This window comes from Ambystoma mexicanum, chromosome 3q (assembly GCF_040938575.1).
Source record: "Ambystoma mexicanum isolate Mex_15411 chromosome 3q, UKY_AmexF1_1, whole genome shotgun sequence".
Taxonomy (NCBI): Eukaryota; Metazoa; Chordata; class Amphibia; order Caudata; family Ambystomatidae; genus Ambystoma; species Ambystoma mexicanum.
In genome coordinates this window covers 846,381,059-846,395,306 of record NC_090926.1, presented here as the reverse complement: position 1 = coordinate 846,395,306, position 14,248 = coordinate 846,381,059, and the positions used below count along the sequence as shown (strand labels likewise).

The 14,248-nt window shown below is 42.7% G+C and overlaps 1 protein-coding gene across 1 annotated transcript in view; it reads right to left on the bottom strand.

Annotated features, from left to right (window-relative positions):
• Positions 1-14,248, bottom strand: part of ANKFN1 (ankyrin repeat and fibronectin type III domain containing 1) — a 1,946,563-nt gene that overhangs the window by 12,379 nt on the left and 1,919,936 nt on the right. The gene's annotated exons all lie outside the window — the stretch shown is intronic.

Genomic DNA, 14,248 nt, shown 5'->3' with positions numbered 1-14,248 from the left:
ATTTTATATTTCAAATGATATGTTCATAATGTTAATAAAATGGTAAAATGTACATGCTTCAGGTAGTATTTAGGAATCTCTCTTGACATACTCTTCTTGATAGCGTACTCCAAGAATATTCCCTTTGTTGAAGCTGACAGTATTTTATTTCTGATAGGCCCTGAACGCACATGAGCCACACCTGAGATGGTAGAAGAGTATAGAGACATTTTATTTTGTTTGGTTTTGTTTGTTCAGGACAGAGAAAACAGCAATAGAAGACATACAACCATTGCAGGAATTAAGAATTAATTTCTGGGGTGAATCCTGTATTATGTGATAAGGGAAAGAGTCAAGATAAAGAAACAGAGAAAGGGATGGGGCGAAAGGAGGGCCCATGTCTACCAGCTCCAAACACCCCTGACACATTGTTATATCCACAGCGAACAGAGAAAGGTGAGGATGATTGAGGTTGTGATGGGGAAAAGGGAAGAGAATGCCCTTGAGGTGTTAAGCACAGCCAATCTAAACCATAATCACAATGCTGTGGCAGCAAGTGCAGTCTCACAATACAGTTTTTTCAATTGGGGAAAGCCAAATGCAAAGTCACGACCCAGTCAGGCAAACATCTACTGCATAGGCATCCACCATTAAAACCCATCTCACACACATGCAGATTCATTTTATGGAGCAGCGAAGATGAAATTACAAGCCCTACTGAGACAGTGGCAGGGCTGGACTGCCCCACCGGGAAACCGGGACATCCCCCGGTAGGCCTCTGGCTGGTAGGGCCTCTTTTTCGAGTGGAAATATACATGCACATTAATTAAGCACATAGCGGGATTTCGCCTCGGCTCCGTCTGGGTGGATTGCCTTGAATTGGCTGCCACCACAGACCGATGCAGGCGCAGGCGCTGTAATTCTTTTTTCTTCCCAGCAGCAGGGCCCCGTGCCTGCGCATTAGGGCCTCCTGGCCTGGGCGCTGGATTGTAACCGCACGTGCGCCTGCTGCAGCCCAGGCTGTGCACAGTGCACACATTGGCAGTGCACGCAGGCAGGCAGGTCAGCAGACTGCAGGCAAGTGGCCCGGGCTGTATGAGGCCTTGGCAAGCCGCAAGAAGATCGAGGTGGATTGTCAACTAAAAAGGTAAGCATGGCACCCCCAAACATCTGCTCTTGCCCTACCCTGGCTCTGCCACTGTTAGGAGTGAAAGTAGGTGAACTGAGGCACTACACATCATCACCTGGGCCATGCAGAACCCAGTGGGTGAGGAGGCTGTGCCACATGATCTTGTCGCCAGTTGTTGTGGAGAGGGGGCTGTAAAAGTGAGTTGGGCCCGCTTGCACCTTGTATGCAATAAACATGCACACACAGTATTGCTGGCATAAGACGCAAAGGCGTCCCATTTATATACTTAGGCCCGCCCACATTCAGGTCCTTGGATATTTACATGACTCCCGGCATTCTAGTCATAAGAGCAAACCCAGACCCTGTCGGGCACAATAATGCAAAAGCACTACCAAGACTGCAGCTCGTTCACCTAAGCAACACGACTGGTTTTTTACACACCCCCTGCCCATACCCCGGCTGCACAAGGGTGGCAGCACCTCTTCTACCAAATCGTGGATGCCTTTGAGCTGCTAGAATTTCTTAGCTCCTGCTCACTCCCTAAATGTTGGCTCTCGCAACGCTGATATCCGCGACCGTGCAGCATAATGACAAGGGAGGGCTCTTGCTGCTCCCTGTTGCCGCGAGTAATCCCAGCCCCAAGAAAAGCTCCTGCCTACTTTTCACTCCAAGGCTGTCTTGCAGAAGCATCAGAGGTTGACTGTCTCCATCAAGACTTCTTTGTGCATCCAGTTTCTGCATGACGTGCCTTGATATTCAGACTTAAAGCCTGTTGATATATACTCAGATGACGGAAGGCGTTAATATTTTCTGCTTCCATTTCCTGATTTTTTTTTTAATAGTCTACCATTCTCCAATGTATTTGTATCCCTTACTATCACCTTCCCTTTCCGTCTTCTATGCATGGTTATGGTTCTGTTTTAGTTTTGCATCGCCCCTGCCTCCCAATGTTTCTTGCCCTCTTCAATTTCTCCTGAGGATTTAGCCCTGACTATTTCAGTGTCTTTTTTTAACTTTTCTGTGACTCTCTATAGTCCCTCCCTCAGCTGCGTGCTTCTGAGTCTTACCCCATCTCTTGCCTATGAATTTCTTTGCATCTTTGCCTCACCTTTTTCTCTCCCGTTATCTGTCTTATTTCAATCCTTCTCTCCCTCAGCTTTTTCACTTCTTTCTTTGATAGCATTTTGCGACGTGGAGGAGGAGTGCCCGGGTCGTAGTTATGTGCCCTTTTCCTGCATCTGTAGAAGGGCACTGCGGTATAGGGTCAGTGTGAAGTCTGCACCAAGTCGCACTTCCCACAGCAGCTCATTACTGCAAATGCACCGATGTTCATATGTGTGGAGACACTTGAATCCCTATGGATTCCACCTGTTTTTTTAGACTTACAACAATTGCGTGTAGTCCCATATTAATGCTGCCTGCCATGGACACCTAGTGTGTGGCATTTTACACTGTTTCTGGTAATGGGTGCAAAAGGTATGAAAAGCCTTGACTGCCCGGATTCCCACAGCTTACTTACCCCCATTACCCTTAAGAATCAACATGGCAATGACAGGGTCTTAGACACACAAGGGTTCCAGGTCATTACATCCACTGTCTCCTAAGATGTTGGTGCTTAGAGGGGGCTAGGAGTCATGTGCCATTTCTGCCACATGGGAGCTGAGGTAATAGGACGGAAGACCCTTCCTGCCACAGATCTCTGGGGGTATTAACACAGTAGCTGGTGGAACGGCCTCATCTTGACTAGTTCTGAAATTCAGAGATCACTGATGGAACCTGATCCATCCTTACCTGATTTTCAGCGGCCAAAGGTACTGGATTGTCGCAAACTGTCTATGCACACTGCTGGCTCATGTTATCTGACCGTCTAGCCGCCTACTCTTGACACATCTTCTGCGTGGTTTCTAGCTGTGCTACACTCCCTCGGCACTACTGGAACCCCTGTTTGTAGTAGACTTGCATATCTTTCCCCTGCCATTTATTCTGGGGTGCTGTTCAATGCAGTCATTTCTCATTCAGTGAGGGGTCTATTATTCTCATACCAACCTCCCCTCTCAACCCTCATAATATGAACTAGGATTATTGATTTCTCAATCCTATTCCACGTCCCTTCCTTGTCACAATGTTTTGCGTTCAGAGATTTTCGATTTTGATCTCGCTCTGCATATCAGCAGTGGGATAAGCACCGGACAAAGGGTTTGCAGTGAAGGCAAGAATCCCAGTAGGGCCTAATCATCAATTCTTCATTCCCTGGACGATAAAGTGGGGTTGGTAATGGGAACGCTTAGTAATGGCTCTGCATCACGCCCCACCCCACAGGGCTCTTAGAATAACTACATTCTTCTATAACTTGCAACCAGCTACCATCCATCATTGCCTGAGCGTTCACTTCATCTGTACCTGAGCAGGAATCCTGTAAGTGCCTTGGCTTTATTTCGTTATTGTCCGAGAATTCATAGTGTTGCTAACTCTGCAATAGTATAATATTGCAGTAATGGATCGTTTAATCAGCACTAGCTCCTATTGCTCAAGTGTTTTACAGCTGTGCCATTGTGTTATGTTTTCACCAGATTGACAACATATCCACGTCGTTGTCCTTGAATGGTCTGAATCAGCATGCACAGTATTTCTACAACCAAACTTCCTTCCTTCCCTCCCTCCCTCCCTCCCTCCCTCCCTCCCTCCCTCCCTCCCTCCCTCCCTCCCTCCCTCCTTCCTTCCTTCCTTCCTTCCTTCCTTCCTTCCTTCCTTCCTTCCTTCCTTCCTTCCTTCCTTCCTTCCTTCCTTCCTTCCTTCCTTCCTTCCTTCCTTCCTTCCTTCCTTCCTTCCTTCCTTCCTTCCTTCCTTCCTTCCTTCCTCTCACCACTCGCTGCAGCCCCCCCAATCCTGTGTCTCACACACCTGTATAGTGAGCTTTTACTCTCCCTGTCTGCGATTGAACTCAGAGCTGCCGATATTCTGTTGCCCGTATGTCGTGCTTGCTCAGGCTAAGTGGGCCCATGGGGAAGGGATGCTAGTTCCTAGCAAGTGAGTAGCAAAGGGTGACTCATGGGATAAAGTGTGTGGTGTTTCTGTAATGTACATCTCCTTTGAGAGCTAGAAAGTGCTAGGAGGAGGGCTGTGTGAATCTGGAGAGGGAAAAGTCTACATGGTCCACATCTGATGACACCATAGACGGACTCCTGGATAAGGCATTTGTATTATTTCCCATATTTTCCATAGGTTAGCAAACACTCGCAAGAATGCGCAACAACAAGATCCTGGCTGCGGGTGGGATCTACATTCTGGGGTCAATGACTTTGGGAAAGGGCTGAGTTGTCCCCTTTAAATGCAGAATTCATTGGAATTCAGGAATGGTTGCATCTGTTTATTTATTTTTGCATTTATTTCAGTGCACCAAACCCTTAGGCATCTAGGTGCTAGTTACAGAAAGTGCATAGTACATTAGTGAAGTGCGAAAGCATGCATAGGTGTTACAGAGCGAATTGGTGTGTATATCATTGAAGATATACTTTGCGAGATCATGAACTTATTTAAAACATGAATTTTTTAAATCCATATATGATTCAAACATGGTTTAAATGCACTAATTTGGACTAATTTGATTCAACATCTTCTTGGGGGATACTCGCAATCCCCTCACAGAAGGGTTGCTGTGCTCGCTCCTTCAGAGAAATATGGGGCCACTTTGAAAATAATTTCCAGGGCCACTTTTGGTTCCCAGTCCAGCCTGGGACAGTGGGCCTCATTATGATCTTCATGGAATGGGTTAACGGGCTCTGATAATGGAGGCGGACCCGTTAAAACCGTTCCACGAAATTACGAGGTCCCCTCGTAAAACCAGGCGTCGATACCGGGTCACGCGAAGAGAAGAGGGCGCTAACAACAGGCCGGTCGTAATTGGCCCGTTGTTAGCTCCCTCTCCCTCTCCCATTATGATTGAGCCCTATGGGGGATCGGATGGGAATGAGAAAGGTCCGGGCCGGGTTCCCAGAGGGAGGAATTACCGGGCCCTCCGAACTCGGAATGGCCCAGTAATTCCCCATTCTGGGAAGCCGGTAAAGGAGACCGGTTTGGCGGCAGCCATGGAGCTAGTAGCTCCATGGCTGTAGCTCCATGGCTGCCGCCAAACTCGTAATGAGGCCCAGTAACATGAAATGGGTGCTGATTGTGCTGGTAACCAGGTAAAACTACATACCCCATAGACACCTGAGGATTTGAGGATTTTTTCCAACTTTCCAAATATTAGGAAAGAATGAAACCGATTCAGTGAGGAATTCAAAACAATCATTTATTGTTACACTGCCTCCCATGGAATCGCTCATAAGGTTGATAATGCCACTTAGTTGTGTCAGTGTTTGATTCGAGAAACTGTGAGTTTAAGTGACAATTAATAATTGCAAGCAAAAGAAATATGAATCATATACATATTATCTTGATCCTTTGAAATTGAAATGTGTGTTTAGTCATTGTTCAGTAGACTGGCTTTCCAAGAGGGAGGTTATTCTGACCAGGAGTTATTTTAATAACTCATGACGACAAACCTTTTCTGACAAAAGTCCCTCTATGTAATTAGATAAGCCCCCTAGAATCACCTCCCTTCTAAGTCCCTGGTATGCAGGGAAATTGGGGAGATAATTTCCAAAAGAGGGCACTCATTCTAAATAGAAGATCTGTGTATTATTATGGGAAATGCACTTTGGATTCTCACTGCATTTCAAACCAATTGAGGTGTCATTTCAAACAAAGCCAAAAATAGATTTCTAAACTGTGTACACAATGTAATACTGACAGCTTTTCTGTTCTGCCTATTTTCAGTTCTAGGTAAATTAAAATTCTATTCAATTGTAACGGAGAGTGCTTTCACATTGGGTTGTGTTCAAATATGACACACCGGCGCCTAATGAAGAAACACTTGATAAATGTGAGATCTGTTAAAGCTACAGATACAGAAAAAGGAATTTGGAAATGAGAGGGAGCTTAGTGTGTCAAACTCCCATTAAAATGATGAATGTACATAGTAGAGAATAAAGCTAATGCCCAGTGGGACATGATTTTTGAAGTGAAGTAGGAGGGGTGTTCATCTGTGTATTAGGAAATCAACAACCTGTGTGCTCTAAATTGATACGTGGCATTATGGTCATAGAAGGAAGTAATGCTTACAGGCAGCATTTCATTGTTTACAATTAGAAATGTTAGAAATATATTCGCTGTACATATGGTGGTTATGGCTACCTTCAATTGTGAAAACAAGCCCATTTACTATTCATCTGATATCTTGTGGTGACTTATCCTGCATAAAGTAAGGGAACCACCTTTGCTTGTACCTTCATTTAACTGCATTTGAGTTTCAATGATAGACACAGAATTGTGGGGTAAGAATGTTTACTTGCAGACCTTAGATATGTGGTTGACACTTTTTGAAAAGAATGACAGCAACAAAAATATGTCTACATAGTACAGCTATCCACTCTTTTTCTTTCTTTACCATTGGCCTCCTTGTTTATGGAACTTGTCTCGAGAGGATAGCTCAGCGTCAAGGCGCTCACCTTGGAAGCAAAGTGACACGGAGCAACATATGTTCAATCCCCAGGTCCGTGCTTAGAAACCTCTGGGTATTAAGCGTGTTATAGATAACCTATCATGTCAAATGTGTCCTATTGGGCTGCATGGTATGCATTCATATTGTCACTCAGAATCCGGGTTTCCCCATCTACCTAGGGGCACTGGGTATTCTCATACATTTTGGCATAGACAGGGGTCTTTAAAATACCCTTTCTAGATTGCATTTTCAGTCTATCAATGTCCTCCAAATGGTTTGTCTCTTGGATAATCCACTGTAATTCTTGTTTCCATAACTCACTTTAATATCTTGATTCAGTGAGTCTCTGTTTGGGAGTGCTCTTATTGCCTCTCCTCTCGACTCCCAGCATAATGTACCACTCCCCTCTCATCGCACCCACTCTTCTTGGTATAGCACAGGAAATTTAACTCAAGTGTTCCTATGTATGTGATTGAGTTTAGAAAGAGGAAATGGTATGTCTGCAACCCCCTATATCATGTCTATGGCTCAGTGTAGCAAGGCCACCAGCATGACAGTGAATGGGCTGGGCAGTAGAGAGGTAGTTTCTTCCATGAAAACGTTATGTCTGTGAGTAAAAGATTGTGATTCCGAACTTAACTGACCATCTATAATTTCTAGTCTCAATGTAGCATTATGGTCCTTCTCAAATATCATCTGCTACTTACTCTGCATCAATTTTTCCCTAAATGTATTCAGACTAGCCTGGCTTGTGTTGATCTAGAGTAGTTTTGGTTGCCATTTATTTTTCTTTTATAACTCCTTATCCAAGGAGTGTTTCTCTTTCTGATGAATATGTATTTCTTCTGCTGACCATTGATGTATGGACTGCCAGCTAGCTAATTTCTTCTAATGCTCAATCTCTGACATTCTATCATCAAAAACTGTCCATAACTGTTCTAACTCGTCTGTCAATGCCACTCCTTCTTCTGTTCCTTTGCACTAGCTCTTGTGAGGTCAACATACTCTGACCACTGTGTGCATGTTCCTGTTTGAATTGTAAGGTGAGATGATGTGTTTCCTGATATACAGTGTCTTTTATTTTTAGCTGTGTCTGTTGCTTCTTAATAATTTTTACATCATTATATAGCTGATCAAAGTCACATTGGGAATCTATATCCTTCAAAACTAGTTTTGCAGCTGTGTCTTTATTTTCTTTAAATAGCATTGTTGTACTCATCATGGCATGTAATACTGCAGTAGTATAAGCAGCTTTGCATAGTCATTTTTGGCCTTTATCTTATTATTTTTCTGTAGGCACTCATTTTTTTCATTGTTCTAACCTGTTGCTGTTAATTGGTGCAAATAATGTAAGTTTTCAGCCAATCTGTCCTCCACTAGAAGAAGGTGGTAGAAGTGATGCTCAGAATTGTTCACAAGTCTCTGTTTTTCATCCCACACTGTTGAGACCATATACAATGTTTGCAATACATCATTTAATGGGCCTTCTAGTGCACAAATATCTGTTCATGCATTTTACACAATGTCTTTCATTTTTTCTTTCCAGGACTGAATTTTCTCCATCAGCCATTCCCGATGCATAAAATTTCTAGTCGATGCATGTTCAAGGGCCAACAATGGTTCACTATCTCAGGGTTGTGTTCCTCATGATCTGAAGAAATCATACCTGATAGCGTTGCTCAAAAACACGACACTGGATCATAAAGCTTTATCCAATTATCACCCAATAGCCAGCCTGCTCTGCCCCACTAAAATCTTATAAGGAATTGTGATGAGTCAACTGCAGAGTTATGTGGACAAACACAGGATTCTCGACCCCTTTCAGTCGGTATTTAGACCAGAATCAAACAATTGGGCTCCTGGTATGGAACCTATTCTACCCAGGAGGGTTAACTGAAGAACAAAGCACACAAGTGAATAGGTTCAAGAACACTATTGCTCATACACGCAAAATCCCACAATTTCTTGTGTAAACTCTGCTGTTTCTTCAATGAGACAATACTCATAGAGGTTATATCGTAGAGAAAAAAATCTCTCAGACACAATTATTTTATATTGGAACTGTGTGAGTGGTATACATAAAAGCACAATTCCAGGGAGAAACAGACATCAAAATGGTTTCTTGGACCACAACAGAACAAACAAAAATATGTTTTCAACACACTACCTCAAGGTGTTTTTCAGGCAAAAATAAAGAGTGTGTATAACAAACCCAATCTGTGTGGGGGTTTGTCAAAAATGCACAATTCAATGGTGTGAAATTACAAAACAAGGTTCTTAAAATAACATAAAACATTTGCAAGACACAAAAGAGAAATTTGCATGTGTGGACAGCAATATATGTGCTGTGGTTTCAGGGAAATAGTGTGTCTACACCAGGTGTTTCGGCCATTTGGAGTTGAGCTAGATGAGCCTCATCATTCATATGGCCATCATCAGGACGAGTTCTGTGTGAAATGACGTCTGTGTTATGGGGTAAATTCACAGGCACTGTATAAGAGATCCGCTAGCCGCGTTGGCTGGTCTCTAGGTAATCCTCTCACCAGCAAAATCCAGGTAAGAAGGTCAAGGAGTGCTCTCTCAAAAAACAACAATCCGCCGTTGGGTACACGGCTTGGATCGTGTATCAGGCAGAACTGGTAGTCTGCAGGAAAAAGACAGCGGGCAGCGTCTCCTCAAGCTGATGAGTCACTGGGGAGAGCCGGCAGCAAAGTGTTACTAACACCGGCTATATGTATTAGTGTTACTAACACTTTGCTCCCGGCTCTCCCCAGTGACTCATCAGCTCTTCTGTTTTACACCTGCATACAGAATGCAAAGGGACACTCGAATATACGGAGGACTTCTTTGTCCAGGAGGGATTCATCCCTGTGAACATCAGCGTCTTCATGCATTATGCAGTGACCTATGAGCTAACCATATAGCCTGGATTTGAAAAAGGCAGCGCTGCCGAAACACGTGTCATCCACAAAGGCTCTAACATCACAAAAATAAAAGGAATTTATAACTCTGATCATAACTACTTGCCTATTCCATTATTTTTCGGCGCACTACGAAGGTATAGCTCAACACAACCAATACATATTGTCACATACGGAGTGGAGGGGCTCTAAGTCTCCGTAGTAGCTAAACCTAGTGCGACGCAAGATCTCTAACGTCACCTTAACTCTCAAGGACAAATCCTTCTAATTCAACGGGGCGCGTAGGTACCACAACAGGTGTCATCACAAACAGTCCCTGAAATCTAAATTGTTGTCATTGCAGTCTTATCTGTGAAAGCCATACCCATTTTCAAACAAATATTACTCCACTTAAGATGTGAACTTTTAACTGGGCATTCCCATGCACTTCTCCAGTCGGTACCAAGAAAGGCTTTGCAAACAAAGGAAGCCGCTGAAAGCAAACCCTATTAATCATTAATTGAAAGGCATGCCTGGACACATTTGTAGAATAAGCACTAATTCTGCCAACCCTTGCTTTCTGATAATAGTAACAGTCAACATACATCATACAAGCTGATTTTGAGCATTTAGGATGGTATCGATGAATTCTGTTATACTGAAAATTAAAACTTGATTCCATAAAGGTAAGAATTAAGCACAGAGATTTCAAGATGACCCTTTGTGTTACCGTGATCCAGTGACAAGACACTAGACATAGCGAAAAGTGATCACATTATTTGGAGTCTAATAGCATAGCCTTGCAGGTGCATTGGCCCTGATTCATGGAGTGTTTTCCAATGGGGTTTTGATATTATAAAATGCTTCTCTGAATCAGGCCCATTGTGTTTTCTTTACAGATATGCCCTTAATTTTGTTTAAAGGCCCAAATGCATTTCTGAAATCAAGGCAAGTAGAGGCAACTACATTAATAGCAAACCTGCTGAGGGTGAGATTGTAGTGTAAGCAGGCCCTTTCTTAAAAGAACGGAACACAATTTGGAGAATGACACCACTTGTTGGCTTAGTGAGTGTTCCATATCCATGATCATACCCACATTCCTTATTGTATGAACAGTACTAGGGTATATGCCAAACTATTTGCTTCGTTCACTGATAGCATTGACTGACAGTACCACCTATGTTTCGTTGGGATTATTCTTGAGAGAGTTGATTGCTATCCATCCAAGATTTTATGCAATTATGGCAATATCTCTCTATGCTTGAATTAAACACTATTTTGACTTAAAAAGATATGAGCAGCCTCAGTGTCGCTCAGTAATGATAGACCACTAACCCCAATAATTATCACCATTGGCAGAAGGTGAAGATTATAAAGCAGTGATGATAGGGCTGAGTCCTGGGAACCCCAAAGCACAATTGTTTAGAGTCAGTAGAAAAAAAAGCCCAATCCATCAATTGTGTTTGGTGTGAAAGGAACAATCTGTTCCACTTCAGGAAAATGCCCTGCACACCTTGTGACTCCATCCGTGCTATTGGATATCGTAATCAGTGGTGTTGAATTCTACAAATACATCTGAAAAGACCAGAGCCTTGTAATGTACATCACCTACTTCCTACTTCCGCCCGGAGTGAGTACAAAATTAATGCTGTAAACATCTCTGTGCTTCATCCAGTTCTAATGTTGAATTTCGCAGCCTCCAGTGCTAGGGATATTTTTATTAAGACCATGTGTCAGTATACACAGGTATATCATCCTGACTCAGATTCTATGTGTGATACTCTTTAGCTCACTGGCAGTCACGACAGAGCAGTCAAGGCATAAATATCAGAAGGTATATTGGACTGATTTACATGTACAACATGCAGTTTTCATTAATTACATACAAGATAAGCTCCATATAATATATGTGTATACAAGTACGATATTTAATTAAGAAAAGTCAAAGCAAAATACACTATGATACAAGTTTACATTTTTTTAAACAGATATGGCTCAATTTATAAGGCAATTATACATTTTAAATTAGTCAAAGTACATCCTGAAAAAGAAAGAGCAGCAGCAGGTATGTGAAATGATTTTTGGTCCAGGCAGACACCTTCACAAGGGACCAAGAGAAGGGAGTAGTGGAAATAGCTGGTAAAATAGCTCAGTGGGTTGAGCGTTCACTGCTGCTGCAATCTGTGTGTGATCTGTAGTTCACAGGTGTGATACCCGGCAAGGCCAACTCAGGCTATTTGTCCTTCCACAGTTGCAAAATTAGTACTAACTGCAGTTAGGAACAATGACTATATAAATAACACATCATTGTCATTGTCAAATAGGGGCAGTATGTGGCTGGAGAGAGTTACCTAAGTGCCAAAGTGCCCCCAAGGTGCAATTCCTGGAGTTCTGCTGGAGGGAGACTCTCAAGAGTTTGTGAAGATGAAGAAGAGGCACCATGAACGGAAAATAAAAAAATGGGAAAAAAATCCCACTAGCAGTGTTGAAGAGTCAGAAGATGGATGCTCTTGGACCTGGTGAGCAGTTCTGAAAGATGCAGTTGGTGGTTTCCAGAGGCGGTTGCTTCTTGGGTTGTTCGATGACCACCATGAAGCAATATCACACTGAATCAGATGGGATGCCCTAGTTCCTTTTAAAAGATGATTATTCTTATTTTGAAGATTCCCAGGTCAGCGTTCAGAGCCAGAGGAACAGAAAAGTTGAGTCGGCTCAGATTGCTCGTGATGCAGGGTTCCCACGTCACCTTCGGGCATAGGATCCAGCTTCCAAGGATAGGAGAAGCTTGGCGAGACCCCAAAAAAGAACAAATGTTGAAGAAAGGTTGAAGAAAGCACAAGGAAGCAGATCCAGTGTCAGAAGAAGAATGAGAAAGACACGTTTGGTGGTGCAGTCATTAGATTTGGGGCAGAGCAGCCTCTGCAGCTTTTCAGATGAAGGGAGGTAGACCCAGAGAATGTGCCAGGGGTCCCGTAGTAAACATTATTTGGTCAGTTCTGCTCAGAGTGTCATTAGGGTCCTGGCAGTGCCAACCTGCTTCTGGGTCCGGCGATGTAGGTACAATCATGACCTTAAAAGAGACAAGAGCTATGAGCAGCACCTACAATCCAGTTGTCCCCATCGATGAAGCAAAATGAGTACCACTGTTGATTATTATAGTCTTATTTAAGAAAGCAGAGCTTTGCTGTTGGATTCTTCAGGAACTCAAACAGTGCTGGTGTGAAGATACCATCATTCCATAAGCATCAACCCTTCAATTTAGAAGATCCAGCTATAGACAAAGTGAGTGGGCAAGTGGGTCCGCTTTTATCTCCCTTGGGAACCAGTTTGGTAACACTTCACTCAATCACATGCATAAAACAAACATAATTCAAACAGAGGTATGATCAACCAATGACTGGCCATCACTCCAAGCACACCTCTGCATTTAGGAAAGGTCTCTTACACAAAGGATTGAATCCACGCTGTTCCAAACTGGCATCTGCTTATGCTAGTCAGTTGGAACTGGTTTCAGGCAGACTCATTGGGTCTACAATGCAACAACCACAACCTCAATTTTGATGAATAGAGGAGAGGGTCAGAAAAGGGAACCAACCAGGTGATAGGGCTTCCACCCAATGGGACCATTTTACACAGGTGGAAAAAGCCACCACCAGCCTATCCACATGGAGGACAACAATTGGCAGATGTAGTTGCATGTGGATATTAATTAACACTTTGCATAAAGCTGATATTTCAGGGCACCACTTTAAGTTAATACGACCAGCAGAATCTAGAAGGTATATATTTGTGTTGTAGTTACCTACTAGTGATATGATTATTCACTCCAGATATTTGGGAACTATCTAAAATAACACCACTTAATAGCATGCATGGTGGACGGTTATGTACAATGTCGCTTGATCTTTGCACACATTTCATTCACTCCGGATGTATGGAAAGTATCAAAAACAACATTACTTAATAGCATGCATGGTGGAAGTTTATGTACAATGGGCTTGATCTTAGCACACAGTATACTCAGTGCGGAAATCATGGGAAGTCAAGTTTGAATGTTGATTCTGGCACATGTGCATCAATAAAATTGGTATAACAAACAGGTATCTTGTTAATCATTATACTGGATCGGCATGGTAAGATAACAACAGTTTATTACATAGTCAGATGGCTGCCATCTTCATCCCGAGTGTTACGAACTTTAGCAATGAAGTCATCATTCCAAGAGGCGTTTTGAAACTTTGCAACCTGCCAGGTAAGCATGTTAATGATGAAGGAGACCAGCACCTCACCTTTGATAACATTTAATATGTGTGATATATGCTAGCGATATGAATAGAAGGTATATATTTATTTTAGGTTGAACACGATATGACGAACTACGAGGTACATTGTTTTAAGTCTTTTTGTTTGGTACATGTTTTTATCCTTTTCATGTGTAGAGTTTGTTATATGTGGGCTCTATGTTGATGTTGTGATGAGGTGTCTGGATTGATGTGTAAAACATATATATATATGTGTAATGTCTCTATAATCTGTTATTTTGATTTCATTTTGTTTTAGCCAGCTGATCACGATCAAGGTTGATCGAAACATGCACCATGATGTTAAGTGGAGCAGTTCAAAATAATGTTTTGAAAAACATATCATAACAATCAAATTAAAGAATAACTAGAAGAAACACTAACATGTGGTGAATTC